The 17934-nt window shown below is 41.6% G+C and overlaps 1 protein-coding gene across 1 annotated transcript in view; it reads left to right on the top strand.

Annotated features, from left to right (window-relative positions):
* The window catches only part of SMAD1 (SMAD family member 1), a 112647-nt gene that overhangs the window by 45917 nt on the left and 48796 nt on the right, over positions 1-17934 (top strand). The gene's annotated exons all lie outside the window — the stretch shown is intronic.

The raw sequence follows: 17934 nt of genomic DNA, 5'->3' as shown, positions 1-17934 counted from the left end.
GGTAGGAATGAGGCGGTGAGGTTGGAGGAGGAATGGGATAAGAGCAGGGCCCCTGAAAGAAATGTGTGTATGGCTGTAACCTGTGGGGATGTCCTGGTGGGCATCAGTCAGAAAGAGAGAATAAGTGGAGAGGTGCGAGCAGAAGCAGTGATACACTAAAGCCTGCCACCAAACACCATGCTCAGGGAAACCTCATAGCAGCCATGGCCTTGTTTACAAGTATTTAGAATAGCTATTTTTCTGTCTATGGCTGGGAAAAGCCCTCACTTTGCCACATTACAACCTCTTTACTTCAGTGAAAAATTCACCGTAAAAATGCAACCAACTCCAGCAGCTTTTTCTGGTTATGTGTTTTGTTGGTTTATTTCCTCTGATACCAATTTATTTATTTATTTTACAATATTTAATGCACATTTATAAAACTCTTTATTTGTTTTATACCAATGTTTGGTGGACTGTTATTGGCCAGGTATACTATTTTAACATGGAGCTATTTTTTTCTGTCATACCTATCCTTGGACATGAAAATAAATCAAGCTTCTCCTGACATTCCTGCAGGATGCTGAAATTTGCTTTCTGTGTATATGTATACAAGAGCAGCTTCAGTGTTCACGGGGAAAAAAAGAAGGGTCAAAAAAAAGGATGAGGAAAATTAATTTTAAAATTCAAATTCACTTTAGATTTGTAATATTTTTTCTGCAATAATCACACTTCTGTGTTCCCTTGCTCTAAGTAATCCACCCCATTAATTTAATGTGTGTGTTTTCAAATTAACCCTTGGAATCACAGATTAGATGAGTTCAGGGTAATTTAAAGATGTATTTTATGAGAGTCAGAGCTATAGATGTCACCAAATGACATGCAAGAAATTATGATAAGTCAGTCAAAACTTGGGCTAAGTAAGCCCAAATCCAAAGCATTCATTCCACAAGCAGAGCTCATCCTTAACATCACCTTAAACCATGCGGCCATGTACCCAGATTTTTAGCATGCTATAAAATGCTTTTAGGAACAGACCATCTTTGTACAAAGTCCACTATCTTATAAGAAGCAAGAAGAGAAGAACTTTGTCACTGAAGAAAGAAGTATCGAGAGGTAGGCTCATGTTACCACATTACTAATGATAATGATGGACATAATACTGCATGGTATTAGAGCTATTTAGAAAGCGTATCCTCAGTCAAAACCAGCTTGCTGGTTTCCTTCAACAAAGCTGTTGGATTCCTCCTGACTCTTTGTAGTCATCTAAACCAATCTTGCTGCTGCAGCCCTTCCTTTGCGCTAGTGGTGCCATCTGTCTGAGCTGATCCCTTGTGCTAATGCAGCAGAAAATAAGTTCAATAGAAAATAGTTTTCTGCCACGTAAGGAATCTCTCTATTACCTTTCACATATGTCACTACTACTTTTGTTAAGCTTGTGCCTACAATCCCCTTCTCTACTCTTCTTTCTGTATGAAATTGTTATGTGCTTGCTGTAAGGTACAAGTTATATTGGTGGCTCTCTGGAGGAAATCACACAGATTTTCTTCACCTTGCCTAATGACTATAAATTGAAGTTGACTTTTTACGTTTATGTCCGTACATGCATAGATGTTTGATTTTGGTTATGTGTTTATGGCTTTGTGTCTTTAAATCTCTTAGTACATTAAAATCGCATTGATTTGCACTACCCATTTGAAATTTTGCCTTTTTTTTTTTTAACCTAAAAAGTAGTTTGTATTATAAAGATAAAAAAGAATACAAAATTGTTATAAATTAAAAGTTCAGCTGTTCAAAATGAGGGTAAAAGCTATTGCATTTTGGTTTGGTTGAGGTTTTTTATATAAGCTCCGAACATAATTTAAGAACAAGCCTTGTATTTTGCAAGCATGGGGCAATAACATACAAATATCCCACTGACACCTGAAGATTTAGAACCATATTGCTGAAGACTGTTATACTTTAGGGATTTTAGTATTTCGTGTCATGCATGCTGCTGAAATAAAGGCATGTTACACCTATGCAATTTCATCACCTTGTCATTTAGACTACCATAACATAACCTGAGATGATGCAGGCAGGGGAAATACAACATACCACTCATTTCACTAACTCACATGCTACACAGTGAAAAATGTTGTTGCCCCTGTTAAATAACCCTGCCGTGCCCATTTCTATTAAGGCTTCACAGTTTAATCTTTGAAAGCTGCTAGTGATGTTGAAAATTATGAAGAATGATGAAAATACTGTACAAGCTAAACTGTGAGGGTCTGTCCTCTCCCAGTCTGTCCCCACTGTTGCTTTCACTCACACATGGTGCTGTAAGGCAATTAATATGAATTGAGTTTATTCATTTTGCTCATCCCAGAAGTATGAAGTTTCATGCATGGATGCCAAACTTATTGTCTCGTATACTGTAGTTCTGTTTACCCATGTTTGGAAGTTTCAGAGAGCTCACTAGAGGAAAACAGATAAAGTTTTTCCATTGCACAATGGAAGAGGCACAATGGTAGACCAATATTATACCTGTCACAAAGAGAATATTATACCTGTGTCCCATTGTAATATCTGTGTTAGTTTAAAGACCCCAAGTCCCTCAGGGAGTATCACAAATCCATATAATATCCCTTTGAGCCAGACTTTTGTATTTCTATCTCTGATTTAGTAGACAGATGTGAAAAAGCAAATGAAGCCAGATAACTCCCTAGTAACTGCACAGCTGCAAATGTTGAAGAGAGCAAATTATTCTGGCTAAGGTCAGTATTAATTTATGCTCAAAACTTTCCTTCCAGACATGCCATTTTTTGATGGTATAATATATCTCACGGTTATTTTGGGCTGATCCCTCCCACATTGATCAAACTGCTTCCCCATCTGTGGCCTCTTCTAGCATAAAGTTGTAAAGCATTCACATCCCAGTATTTGCTTTTCCTGGGCAAGGGGAGTAGTCTTAACTCACAGACAAAAGCAACAGTAGGTTAAAAAAGTCTCAAGGCAGCAGAATTTCAAGGCTTTATGATATCTTACATCTATGAGAGTTTGCAAAAACACTTTCTCCTCTACCTTCATCTTGTTGTTTCTGCTCAGGAGAGCAACACAACAGAAAAAGTTCTAGTTTGCTGTTGTCACTGGCCAAATTCTGGATGTTCATGTCTTTTTTTCCTCCCTTTGATCTGCCTAAAACTCTTACCAAATTCCCACTCTGCTATGACCCCAGGTTTGGCAGAACCACTAGTCGTACTCTGTATTACATAAACAGATAGGACAAAATAAAGTGCTCCTTTATATACAATTGGCATTAGCTAGTGGTCGTTCACGGCAGGATAACGTGGTTGCCTAATGCTTTAAATTTGAGGTGGGTTGGGTAACCACACAGTTTTAGAAGCTATTTTTAAATGATAAACTGGCCTGATTTAGCTTGGACACCTGCCTTTCCCATAAAAGAGAACATTAGTTTTAATTTTTTAAAGTATATTTTGAAAGATTCTAGGTTAGGGAAGGTCATTCAGAAGTCTTAAAGCCTCTTCTGACACCCCTCTGTGTTTAGTTAAGAGTCTTTCCACTTTTTTCAAACATCAGTGGATCAGTTCTTGAAAAAGAACAAGCAGCTGGCCTTCGATGGGAAGGCTTCAAACATAGCAGGATGCATTGTAGGCATATGCCTTTTTGCTATCAACCAGCCAACAAAGTTATAGAGCTGTCCTAACTTGGCCCTTTCAGCAGTTCTTTCTAGTTTCAGCTCAGCACGATGCTTATGAAGACGAAGGGCTTCAGGTCAGCTTGGAGCATAAGTAGGAACAAGTTCCCATCTGCACAAAATATGTTGTTAAGATAAACCTACAAAAGATTGCCCCACATACACACTGTCCAATGCCAAATGAATCTATCACATTTGGGCAGCATCCCAGCAAATGATCTTATTGACCTGGGAGCAGAGCAAGGGGAATTAATGTGGAAAGGAATTGATTCAGGTTTGGAAAAGTATTGCAAAAGAAATGTCGTAATCTACTGAAGTAGGCTACGACTGGTATCAGCACTACAGTTCTCCTTGGTATTATTTCATAGAAATTAATTATGCCTTGAGAAAAACACCTGTTTGTGTAACATATGTTCTAACTCTTCCATCCCATGATACAGAAATACCAGGTTCCTCACTAGAGAATCTCAGTATAGGCTCATGAGCATACAAAGGCTCATCAGACATAAAAAGTCTGGGGAGAGACTTTTTAGCAGGGCCTGTAGCAATAAGACAAGGAGTAATGGCTTTAAACTGAAAGAGGGTAGATTTAGATTAGATATTAGGAAGAACTTCTTCCCTGTGAGGGTGCTGAGGCGCTGGCACAGGGTGCCCAGAGAAGCTGTGGCTGCCCCATCCCTGGCAGTGTTCAAGGCCAGGTTGGACACAGGGGCTTGGAGCAACCTGCTCTAGTGGATGGAGTCCCTGCCCACGGCGGGGGGTTGAACTAGATGACCTTTAAAGGTCCTTTCCAACCCAAACCACTCTATGATTTTATGATTCTGTGATTCTATGGCTTGTGTCACAACACCCAGTATTGTGGTGTTCATGCCTGTTTTTTGAAATAGCTATTTTATTTCTGCTACTTACCAATTTTGCCTGCAGGATTTCCTCCATACGCACAAAGGTGCAGTGTTTGCATACAAGGCAGCATAAGAGGACTTTTTTTTTCCTTGTAGCCACTTGCACTGGAAATTAAATAGAAAAAGCCACAGGAAAAGCTTATGGTCTCAAAAAAAAAAACCAACAAACCTTGCATTTGCAAAATTCAGATCTGGGGGCAAAATGCCAGTAAGCTGTTATCTTTCAGAATTCAGGGAGTGTGGTTATTTTGGTTTGGGTTATCACTACGCAAACCCAAAGTATTTACTTCTTTTTTAAATGAAAAATTTCACCTCTGAGAAGGCTCTAGGTTATCTTGAATAAAGATAGCATAGCTCTAAAATCGAGATATCCTGCAATTCTAAAGGATCTGAACCCTCTAAAAGTCACTGGAACAATTCCCATTGATTCCCACTGAATTAGAGTCAGGTCTTAAGAAACAACAACTTAAGTTAGCTTAACCTTTAAATATTCCCTTGATAGAAAGTGTCATGTAGTGTTGAGCAAATAGTAAATACAAGTTACTAAAGTAAAAAGGCCTTGAATGTCAATCGTGCTCTTGGTCTCCCAGCCTTCTAGAGCAGGGACCTGGTCAGAGAATGCCATGGTTCCCTCTCTGCTAACATGCCTGTTTCTCTGCCTGTAGTGAAAGCCTGATGAATGGGTATCTCTCACTCCGCTATGAGGCTGTGGCATAGCTGGGATGCACATCCAGGGGCTTGGGGGTATTCTGAGTGCTCAAGTTAAGGTATAGTTACTGTGATCTTTGGACACAATAAACTAGCAAGTTAACCGAGTGGGTTTAGTATGATTGTAGCCTTTTGCATTCTTTGGACTTTGTTGTTTAAACTAGTATTTTTGCTATTAGAGATACTTTTAAGACACTCCCTATGTCCTTCTCAGTTTTATTAGTGTGTCTTTACTGCTTATGCTAGTGGTTGTATTCTATTCCTAGAGGTGTTACTTTGTCAATATACACTGCCCCTTAAAATCACTCTTATTTATTGCCTACAGCATACATGTAATACCCATCTCTAGTAATTTGCAGATGATCTCTCGGAAATGCTGCCAAAATTCCAGGAAGCTTCATGATGGTCCCCCTTCCTTGTTGGATATAGTGTTTAATGGCAAACCCACTTCAGAAATGCTCGTCATGTTTTTTCAGCTGTGCACCTGCTTTGGAAAGGAATCTGAAGTGGAGCCTGATGTTGCCCTCACAAGATAGAGCATGCTAACTCCAGGCACAGTATCTCACTCAGCAAGCAGAGAGTCGGCAGCAGAAATTCCAGTTACCGTGTTTTGTAGATGCCAGATGTTAAGCTTCAGCTCTGTAGCACTAAACTGCAAAGTGCCATGGATCTCATGCCAGAATTAAGGTTGCCTGTTCATAGCATAGACATGTCTTTCATGTTTGAAATTATGTCTAAGGAAGAACCAGAGATAAGACAGATATTGGCAAAGGGAGAGAGGAGAAGGGAATTTCTACATTTATTAGTCATGTTATTGAAGAAAGAGGAAAGATTTTATCATGCCTGCCTTGCTGAAAGCAAGGCTGTGGGTTCACAAGATCTGCTGGTAAGTGTGTAACTGAGTCTTGTTTGGTACACGATAATGCTAGAAGGCTGACATCACTTTCTTTACAGTAAAGAGGAAGAAAGTTGTGTCATCAAGGTGCTCGCTGCATGTGTACCTCTGTGTGCATGACCACTACGTGAGAATTAAGCTGGCAACTATTCTAACCATTAATAAAATGTGAGTGGGGGGAAGACAGCACTAACCTAAACAGGGAGGGGAGGAAAGCTACGTCACGGACACTCCACTGGCCCAGCCTGATGAAAGGGGCCGAAGTCCTCCTAGCTACCCACTGCTTGGTAAACACGTACCTGGTGATTAAAGCACTTAGCATGAATGAAATAAAGGCTAATAATGTGAATGGAATGACAGCATTCTACTTATGGTAAGCCCTTTAATAGAAAAAAACCTTATTTACTAATGGGTTTGGTTTTACTGGGAAGAGGAACATGTTCCCTTTAAAAGCCTTGGCCTCCTTTTCTAAATGTTGTTGCCGAGCTGTGCCCCACCCCTGCATAAGCAACACCTGCATACCTGCAGGGTGCTTTCTTCTCCATAGCTTGTACACCCTCATAATGTGTGCCGGTGGAGTGGTCTAGGTTTGCGATGCTTAGCCATCCATTTTATTAATGTAAGGACATTGATCTAACATTTGCCAGATCCCCGGTGATGTAATAACTTACAGCATTCTCATATCCTTTCTGCGGCATTTGTGTTCTTGGTAGCCGCTGGGCTGATGAGTTTTAAAAGGAAAAAAAAGGCGCACGCAATACAAAACGATTCCGGATGGCTTGGCACTGTGGGAGCTGTATGCCACAGTCTTCTCAGCAAACTGATAGTGTTTCAGAGCGCTTTCTTGGTGTTGACTGACTGCTTCTGACATATGTTAAAGCTGAATTGGGGGTTTGTGCAATTGGTCTGGATACAGAAATGTATAACACGTCCAGGAATCCTCAAAGTACAGATCCTATGGGGTCTGAAGAAGCCTGTTGGATTTTAAGAAGGAGCGAGGCACTTGGGATTGATACAATATTTAAGACTTCCAGAAATCTTTCTTCACCAAGCTGTATATATGTGTATCGCTCTAAGAAGAAATCGTTAACTTGCAGAAAAATATGCAGAGGATCATGTTCTTTGCCTCTTTGTTGTTCTTTGCGTGCTGTTGAAGTTCTACAAGGAACCAGACTGCTGCTTTGAGGAGCAGTGGGTTTACTACCAGGCTTAAGGCTACTTTCAGCCATTTGTTTTTCTCACCAGTACTGTGAAGCAGAGCATTACTGCTGCACTCTGATGGTTATCTGCTTCTGGTAAGGCTCACCAGAGCAGAGCAGACATCCCCCAACAGGTATTTTGGGTCCTCCAGCACACTCAACACACAGGCAATGTATTGATAGATATAGGTCACATTTTCCTTGTTCAGTGGAGAAATAGGGGAATAGCGAACTCCAAGCCATTGCATTTTCAACTTTTTACATACTTAAAATGTAAATGGGGTAAATAAGATACTCTCTGAAACAATGAGATCTTCATTCTGTGGGAAGGAGGGAGAGAGAGAAAGAACAAAATGTGGGAGTGAGACTAAGGAAGTAAATACATGGAGGAGAAAAGTAATCATAGAGCATAGGCACAATGTAAACTGCAGAAAGAAGCAGAGGAGAAACAAATGTGGGGTTTCCTGGGTTAGCACAGCAGGAGGTAGAGAGATGGTTACCAAAGAACAAGAACAAAGGTATGTGCATGCCCACCAGCCCGAGCTGCACAAATATCAGCTGGGGAGGAGCTCTCTGCCCATGCTTTACAGGATCAATGAGCAAGTGCAGTGTTCTGGTATATGTACAGTGTGTAACACAGTGCAATTGCAGGCCTGATTACTACTAAAAGATAGTGTAGACACAATCAAAAATTACCACCCCAATAGGAAGACAAGGGCTTGGCAAACCGCTGGCTGGCCTAGTCTGTCACTCCTTGTTTTGTTCCCAGTTATTCATTGTAGAGCTAATTAGCGGCATATTGAAGGACTCAGGTCATTGAGACTTAGACCTCTTTGCATCTTCAGCTAATTTTCAAACCAACTACAGAGTTTTGGTACGTTTCCTTTTTGTAGACCATGCCACTGTATTCAAAACCCCCTTGTCCTTTATTTTGGCATTTGCACATTGTCACTGCCATTAGTAGGGCTTCTTTCACCGCGATGGCTGGAGATTGCCCAGTGTAGAAATGCTGCTGTTCTTTTTTCTGGACTATAGTTCTTGCCTGGATTAGGTGGGAGCAGTACACAGATTCTGCCCCACATGCTTCACATCCCAAGGGCCTCACGGGTGTGTATGTGGAGAACTGAGCTGCACTAGAGAGAATTTCCAGGATGACAGACAGCTCTGGAAAATCAAATCAGTTTAAAGAGAAACACACAGCATATAGGGGCTCTGCACTGATAACAAGCATTTACAATCACTAGATCATGACAACTGCAGCATGCAGGGATAATTGTCTGTTATAAATGGCACTGTAGTAAAGAGGAGACCAGTGATCTGTCTTTAACGTGATTATATACCACAAATCAACGATAAGGCAGGCATTGCTTCTGTGATTCACTTTCGCCAAAGATGAATGACCATAAAGCAAAGAAAAAAGTCAAAACAAAGCATATAGTATGTGGATGCTTTTCGGCCTAAAAAAATTTGGAAATTAATTCTCTTGTAGACTGATAAACTGATACATCTGAGCAATACAATCGGAGACAGAATGTGAGGTTTATGAATTCATTTTGGCCTTAGCATTCACTCTGCAGCATCCTGCACCATGCAGCACGCAGGAGGTGTTACACTGAGGGGGAGACAGGAGAGCAGAGTCCTGACCACTTGCAATTACCAGAAACCTTGTGAGCACATTCCTCTTGAGCCAGTGGTACCTTTTCATGGCTAAATTCCAGCTTAATTAGTTACACTCTATTGTATTTCCCCAAAAGCATAATTGTCATTGTCTTTAATTATTTGGCGATAAAAATTTGCATGTTTTTTTGGAGTATGATAGTTACATATAAAATTCTACATGCATACTGTGTTTTGCAGGCAAAGAAAAAGATACAGGATTTGAAGCAAGGAGCTTAATATCAACATAAGGATGAAACCACAGCATTTGGTTTCGTCAGCATTTGGGGAAATGCATTTGGGGAAATGAGCTGAGGTAAAGGTTGGTGAGTAAGAGAATGAATGGATGGGAAATGTGAATGTAAAGGAAAATGAGTGTATTTGTAAAGCGATAGATTATATAATTTATTTTGCATATGTCTGGCTAGAAAGTTCTCGTGATATTTGCAGTCTTAAAGCAATTTAAATTTCTTGCTTTTGGTGCCCTAGTATCGAAAAGCTTTCAAATGGGATTTTGCAGAGAGGGCAGGCAGGTTGTACCAGGATCATAGAAACCAAACAAGCTGCTTTTCTCTATTTAACGTTGCCTCTGCAAATGCCATGTCCACAAACAAAGACAAGAATGATTTATTTAATTAATCACAAGGCATGACTGTAATTTTATTTCTCATCTGAAAAATGAGGAATATGGTTACAGCAGTACAGTGCCCCGTCTCCACGACAGACCAAAGACCTCTGGGAATCTAGCCTAAAACTGGGACAGTGCCTTGGCAGTTTTGTCAGCTGAATCCTAAATCTGAATCCTAAACTGTTTCTTAGAGTCTCTGTGTTTTCCCTAGAGTGTATCTCATCCGAACGCTGCCCAAGCTTGACCTGTTTTGTTCAAGATTTGATGAGATCACAGTGCAAGCCTGTCTAACTGCAGGCCATAAATTGTTGTAATCCTCCATCTGGTCGCTCTCTGACAAGCACACGCTTTGCTCAAGCAGGGTGATGCAGTCTGCCTGTGCTGTCTTCTAGGTGCTGAAGGCCTTAGGCACATCAGCAGGGTGGGGTAGCAAGAGGGTTCCCCAAGCTGTAGGGTTCACATACTGTGTGACTGGACTTTGCAGAAGCTGGACCAACTGTGTGCTGACTGCAAGGCCACTCCTAGGTTGCACTTTTCCGGACAGAATAAGGCAGCATTGCTATCTCTTGTGATTTGCAGTTTTCTGGGGGCCTTCTGTGGTGATGTCCATATGGAGCGTTTGATCCTTGTCTGTAAAGACGATACTTTTAGGCATCCAGATAAAATGCATTTACTACTTTATACCTAATTGTCTGAACAGGAAAATGGGTGCCTTAATTTTGGATTTTTTTTTTCCTTTTGTCCTTCCCCATTTTAAAGAACATTGACTGGGGTATTTAGAAACCTGTTTTCTTAAGTGTTGGTAACCCATGTAATCCTTTCCCTTCTCTCTGACACCTCCAGCAGAATCTTTGGCTATGCACAGCATGCTTTGGTCCTTTAACTGTATTATTAGAGGACTGAGATCATCACTTGTAATTCAGGTTGCCCAGTACTTCCTACATTGAGACTATATTGATTTTATGTGTTTAGAACTTCATCAAACATTAATTGTCCTCCATGTGTGCTTCAGGCAGAATATGTGTAGAAAAAGTCAGCAAAAAGTTCAAGTATTTCTGAAAACATGACGAAGAATAACAAATTGATTGGCCAAAGCTGAATATATGAGAGAACTCTTTTTTTGAGAGAGGCTCTAGTGCTCCTGTCCACTCAGGAAGAGAAATGAAATTTGGCAGGGAAAGGAAAGATGAATTTTGTGTCAAGAGATGAGCTATGAGCTGTAAACCAGTCTCAGTTTTGCAACTAAATATTGCAAAAACAGTTTTCATAATGGCTAGCTGCAGCATGAACCTGGGGAGAAAACAAAATCACTCTCCATTATTTGACCTATTTGTTCCATTCACTGAAGGAGACAGGGGTCTTTAGGAAGGAACATATATGAGCATGAAATTAAAGATGCACCCAAACTACATACTTAACTAAGATTACAGCAGCAACACTGATTTTGATCAGTCACAACTTTTTAAGTGTTTTAACTTTTTTTTACAATTTTTACTTATAAGAGGGTTTACAGATGTGATTTGTCCAATAGTGTATGAAGTGTGGAGGCGGTTGCTTTTAAAGCTGCTCAAACTTGTTTGTAAAAGATTTGGTTATTTATGGTCAAGAAAACAGTGGAGTTTAAAATTGGTCTAAATGCTCTTGTATTGTGTGCAACCTTTTTCAACACTTGGTGTGACTGCCAGGATGTTTGCAACCTACAGGGTAAATTCCTCCTGCAGGTGCAAATGGAAACTAATACAATACACGTACATTTATTGTCAAGGCTGTCTGTGACTGAGAACTCGCAGAGAACCCATTGTCTTGGGATGACTAATTAAATAGTGATTTACTTACTCTCCGGAGTTCAGTTTCTTCCACACCTTAAGCAAAGAGCAAAGGAAAACTGTGGAATTGGAGAACACAGGAAAGAAAAAGCCATGGGAATGCAGGCATACACACTGCCCAGGAGTCAGCTTCTTTGAGCCAGCTGAGCACAGTTCTGCCTTCTGAAGCGTGAATTAATTTTTGGTAGGATCCTTGCGATTCTTTGGCCTCTGTTGGTTTATGAACAGCAGAAGGGTGCCAGTTTTTTGCTTTTTGCTACATAATGCAGTGTCCAGCAGTTGCCTTTTCTAATATGCAGTAATCATACCAGCTCACTAAGTTCCTCAGTACTATCATGCTTTCTCCTAGCCGCCTGTTATTCACCAGTGAACCCTGCTCCTATGCTTAGTGTAGTTCTTCTACAACCATGTTTGCAGTTGTGTTCAAAATGGAAGTATTTTTTCCTTGGTTGAAAAAGCAAGCTCACAAAGTCTACCACAAATAATCACTTTAAACTGGCTGAAGCCAACAACATTATCAAAAAGATAAGTTTTGCCCTTTCTCCCACCTCAGTCCTGCCCCTGCACAAGATCAGCACAAGGATTTGGACAGCCACGCAATGAACCAGATCAGGGAACTGTTCCAAATTAAAAACGAGCTTGGCCACCGAAACATTTGTTTTCCCCAGCCAGATGAGTTCCCTGGGCCTGTTCAGCTCACAGCTGCACCAACAACTGTGCCAGCACAAAGCGGGTGGGTGACATGGGGTTAGGGATGAGCAGCCGTTGTGGAGCAGGAGGAAGGGTGGGACTGTTTGACTACTGACTTATGCATCTGAGAGTGACACTGAGCTTGGGCAACGTGACTTAGACTTGCACCAATTTAGACAAATTGAAAAGAGGTTTCTAAATTACCCAAGAAAAGTACCATTTATATGGGGAATAAAAATAAGACATGGTGCCTTTTTATTTTAAGTTTTTAATCATTATATAAAATGGGCTGAGTGTTTTGTCACAAAATACCAACAGAACATGGAAGTAAAGGGATGCATTTAGGTGCAATATGTGGGGTTGTTCAGCCTGGAGAAGAGAAGGCTCAGGGGGGACCTTATAACAGTCTTCCACTACCTTAAGGGGGCCCTACAAGAAATCTGGAGAGGGACTTCCTCCAAGGGCATGTAGGAATAGAACAAGGGGGAAAGGCTTTAAAGTGAAAGAGGGGAGATTTAGATTAGATAGGAGGAAAAGATTCTTCCCTGTGAGGGTGCTGAGGCGCTGGCACAGGGTGCCCAGAGAAGCTGTGGCTGCCCCATCCCTGGCAATGTTCCAGGCCAGGTTGGACACAGGGGCTTGGAGCAACCTGCTCTAGTGGAAGGTGTCCCTGCCCGTGGCAGGGGGTTGGAACTAGACGAGCTTTAAGGTCCCTTCCAACCCAAACCATTCTATGTTTCTATGATTTTGCTAGTCTTCCAATGGTGTAATATAGTCGTTTCCTCTTTGGGTATAAAGAAAGAGATAGAGCCCTGTATGCAAACAATTGCCATGGTTTGCCCAGCCTTCATCCATTGCCATGACCCACTCCTACCCCATGGCTTCTTTAGCCTGTGGATGCTAGTGCAACTGCCTGACCGTGGTACTCCCTAGCCCTGTGTAGCCAGTTGTGACACACAGCCACTCGCACAGCACCGGTCATTAGTACACTTTTGGTACAGCCAGTGCAGCCGAATGACCACGTTGTAAGAGCTCAGGATAGGCAAACCACCTTTAATTCCTTTTCTCATAGAGTTATTAGTTTTAATTTTGTATCTGCCACCTGTCTGAATAAATTTTAATATATCATTCTCTGGTGGTTTTTGCAACAAGATATAACTGGGACAAGGACTGTAAGAACTTGAAAACAGTAATTAAAACAGGAGATAAGATTACTCTTAGTGGTGTCTTCCAAGAAACCAGTAACAGAGCTAGGTTATTCCAGTTATGTAAATCTTTTTAAGCTGAGTGACTGAAGAGAAATTGAGTTTCAAAAGAACCAATAATGTTTGGCTACATGGCGTCCATTATCTCTTGCTGAGGTGATAGCCAGGAGAAAGTGAAACTACCTTCAAAAGCTTCTACATGGATGCAGGCAAGATCAAAAGGGAGAATTTTGTTCCCTAGACAGTACAGTACTGGTGCAGTACAGCGGGCAGGAATACTGTGCTTCTTGGCAGCATGCGATTAGCCATCGGAACAGAGTGCAACCTCCCTTCTTTACCAGCAATGTAATATTGCTGGAGCAAAGTCCTTACGTCAGAGTCTATAGACAAAAAAACCAATAAAGGAGATAAGGGAGTGCCCTGTTAATTACTTTGTTTCGGCCCAAACCTTTTGGATTCATAACTTTTAATAAAGATCTTGGCAGCTTTAGCTGGGTACATTAATCTTTAGAAAGTAATGAATTTTGGTCTGAATCTCATCATCTCAAGGGTGGAAAAGAGGAACGGCTGCTCATTCTGATCAAAGACCTTTTTGGTATCTGCGGATAGATTTATGGCAGGAGCCTTATTTAATGTAACAGCGGGAAATACATGTCATAACCTTGTAAACTTATCAGTTCTACATTTATTCTATATGAATACCACTTAATCACGGTGGGCCAGTTTAGGAAGAACTTCTAAAGGCAAAAGGGGTTCTTTGTTCTTTTACATATGAGTGTGAGCCAGGAAACTAAGGCAGGTCCCAAGCAGACATTTGACTCTACAGAGACAAACTCATGAAGGGTTCATTCTAGAAAATAAACAGACACACCAAAGCAGGGGTATAGAGAGGCCTCATGTCACAGCTTCTGTCTTCAAGGCCTTTCACAACTTAGCTCCTCTTTGTGTGTAACCTACACAGTGCCAGCTCAAAGCTTCTCTTCAGTGAGGCAAAATTTAATCTTGGCCCTCAAGGATGAGGACAGATGAACTTCTGGAATAAAACAGCGTACTTTTTCTTCCATGGGGGGATGCAGAAGTAATTTTTTTGAGGCTGACACCAGAACTGTTCCTCCAAGCAGCAGTCTCCTTAAACAGCTCAAGGTAGCACCACCCCAATAATTCTGCATGCCCATTAAAGTGCTGGTGATGGGCTTCTGTGCTCAGCCCACTCAGCCAGCCTTGGGCAAGTGCTTGAGGTGGCTGAGGCTGCTGGGGAGCAGGGGAGTTGGAAGGGAGAGAGGCGGAGGGGAATGAGAGCAGCCCCAACAGCCCCTTCACTCCAGCTGCCCACAGCAGCCAGCGGAGACAGGAAGGCCACTGGGCCCTCTTTGATGGGGACAGGGTGTCAGGCGAGAAGCTCTGCTGCTGCTGTCATTTTGCTGCCCTGTTCAATCTGTCTCCGGAGGCCACAGTTCAGCCCATGCCACCACACCACTCCTGCAGTGGTGCAGGACTGAAGTATTCAGACTAGCTCAAACCCAAGTGCCTTTCTTGACAGTGGAAATCAGCTGTGAACTCTGTGCTGCTGTGGCTAGACAGCCCCTTGTATCCAGGTGAGTTTGGAAAACCATATGCAGCTCTGCACAGTTATGATGACCTCCTAAAAATACTCCTTACGTTCTCCCACATGCTGTCTTCTGCCTGAGGCATCTTTCCCAAACAGATGTGTGTAGTTGCTAAACACTCTGCATATCCTATTTTAATAATGCTGAGGTGGGAGGCTTGCTTAATACCTCACCTATGCAAAGAAGAGGCAGACAGGCCATGAAGGATAGGGGTTGATAAATTTTACTAGCCAGGCCAGGAAAGAAGGAAATAATGAAATAAAGTATCCTTAGAAAGCTGTTATTCTTGACAGAACTGCCTCTTTCTGAAAATATTGTTGGTATTTTCCCACGCCAGGGCAACAGAAAATTACTGCAGTGATTTTAATGTAAATAATACGTGTTTGATACAACTTAATTATCTGTGAAACTCTGCTTTCTGGCAGAAAGCTGATGTACATAAAGGTGAAGCAAAGTTACCGAGTTTGCAGCTAAACTGTCTCCAGAAGGCACTCTCTATCCCTGGAACCTCCTGAACAAGCCAGATGAAGCCTGGCTGAGGATAACAAGAAATACTAAATCATAATCTGCATATAACCTCTGAATTTAGAGGACGATTGAAAGCTAATAGTAGAAGTAGCAGTATTAGTAGCAGTATTTCTTACATATTTGTTACATAATATAGTAGTATAAAATATGCAGCATAATTAGTATCTTTGTAGCACTCTGCCTTCTGATAAGCTGATTCTGAGACAGATTTTAAAGGTGATTAGGCATGTGCCTGGTGAGATGTTAAAAAGTGCCCATGAGATTAAAGTTCCCTTTGAGAATCTTGTTAGAAGTTTGTCTGCGTCCAGCACCATTAAAATTCAGGTTCACAGGCTGTATGACTGATGGTGTCATTAGATTGTACACCTAATCTGATGAAAAGTCAGGCTGTTTACAGAAGGGATAGTTCATCTTTTTCCTCATTGCCCCAGCCTCATGGCCCTTTTTCCTTGCACCAGTCTGAATGATCGTGTAGTTGCAGAGTAAAAACCCAAATTCTCTGTCACCTCTTGACATAGCACAGTTATTCAGGCCAATGCAGAGGACGAACACTGTTGTAGAAGTAGCATCAAGCGAGACACCCAGGTGTTTGTGCCCCCCTCCTCTCCTTTTTTCATCTTCCTCATGTTATTCAGAAAAGGCAGGCAGATGCTAATGATGTTTAATTACAGTATATTAAAAGTAGCCAATGGAGTTAGAACTGGTGAATGTACAAGACAATGCTGATACTACTCACGCACAGAGTAATGAGTTGGGACAGTTAGCTTTACAAGTTGGACATCTTAACCTGAAGTTTTGACTCAGCTGTGTACCAAAACAGCCCAGCCAGGGAAGCCTCGTGGCAGATTTGACCATGGGACACTGCTTCTCCTTGCCCTCTGGTCTTCTCACACAACTGATGTCTGAAGCCAGTTCTAACCAGCTCTCTTGAGAACAACCATTCCGGTTATTAAACATCAGCAAAAGGCCATACTAGGCTGTTTTAGAGCCCTTTTTAGGTAAAGGAGCATATTAATGTGATTCTCCTCAAGCCTCAATGTAAGTCGAAAATAATTTAATTCTCTCATGCCAAAGCAAACCAACCAGTCAACCCTAACAACAGCAAAAGCAGTAAAAATGTGGTTCTAACAAGACACCTGACAAACTGCAGTGCTTCCCTAATTATCTTCTTGTCATATCTGTTTAGTGTGAATCATGCACTGAGTAAGATACTCGAGCAATGAGCATCCAGCGGATGGAGCTTGATGCCCACCCTGGTCCTGCCAAGTCAGGCTGCAGAGCAGACCAGACCTCAGGCACACGTAAGGCCTTTTCCATGTATTTCTCTGTGTGAGACTGGATCACTGAGACTGCCAACCTCTTGGGGCAGGCACTACTGCTGCATCCACCACTCCTGACCCAGGACACGTGGCCCTGATTTAGGCGCTGCCATAGTACAAAACCCAGCAGCAGTCTCACGTTTTTCCTACCTTGCTTGCAAATATCCTCATTACATTGACAAAATTTAAAGACATTTTAGTTTGTCTTGAGATAAACCAGTTGTATCTGCAGCCTGTTGCTGCACTGTATCCATGCATGATTGCATGTAAAAAGAAAAGTATACTTGCTAACTGTAATTGAATACAGTACAACCCCAAAATACAAGTTAAAGCTGATTACCAAAGCTCACTCATCTTGAATCACTTAAGGCTCAAAACTTAAGCAGTAAAATACTAATTTTATTCCAGGCTTCCCCCATCAATATTATGGCATCATTCTCTGTGGGAGTTCCTCACTATGCTTCTGTTGTAGCATGCTGCCTAACAATGTAGTACAATTTACCTGTTTGCCATTTATGTAGTATTTCCACAAAGAAATTGATACATTTTAGATTAGGAAGTTAAAAAGAAGTGCTGCTAACATCACAGCCATAAGACTGGGTATTTTTTAGTGCTGTTGTCATGATCCTTCTGCGACCTTGGGCAAGCCATTCCAGTTCTGCGTCTTCAGACTTATAATGCACCTGGGTGGGCAGGTGGGTGCCTCCAGGATTACTGGTCATCCTGTAAAACTCTCAGAGCCTCAGCTTTTCCGGGCCCCAGTTCTACCGGGTTTTAAAAAGAGGTTAATACCATACCTAGAACTTCATATGCATGTGAAAATTCACTGGCACAAGTACAGAGGTGTAATTACGCCAGTGTATTGTAATATTTTGCCATGTGGAAACATCTTGCACATGTTACTTCATATCTCCTTCCAGGAACGATGACTGGGTAAAAGCCAAAGGAATTGTTAAATAATCAGTTTCAGTTCAGCCCTGCTTGCGCTGTGCTCACCCGATTACTGTAAGCACTCCTGTAAACACAGCAGGTAAGAGAGGCTTTACTGTTCCTCGGGTGGGCTCTGAACTTTCAGCTAGGTCCGCTTCTGAGCAG

The sequence above is a fragment of the Strigops habroptila genome, chromosome 7 (genome assembly GCF_004027225.2).
Source record: "Strigops habroptila isolate Jane chromosome 7, bStrHab1.2.pri, whole genome shotgun sequence".
NCBI lineage: Eukaryota > Metazoa > Chordata > Aves > Psittaciformes > Psittacidae > Strigops > Strigops habroptila.
The sequence above is the reverse complement of the archived record's forward strand: the minus strand, read 5'-3'. Positions and strand labels throughout refer to the sequence as shown.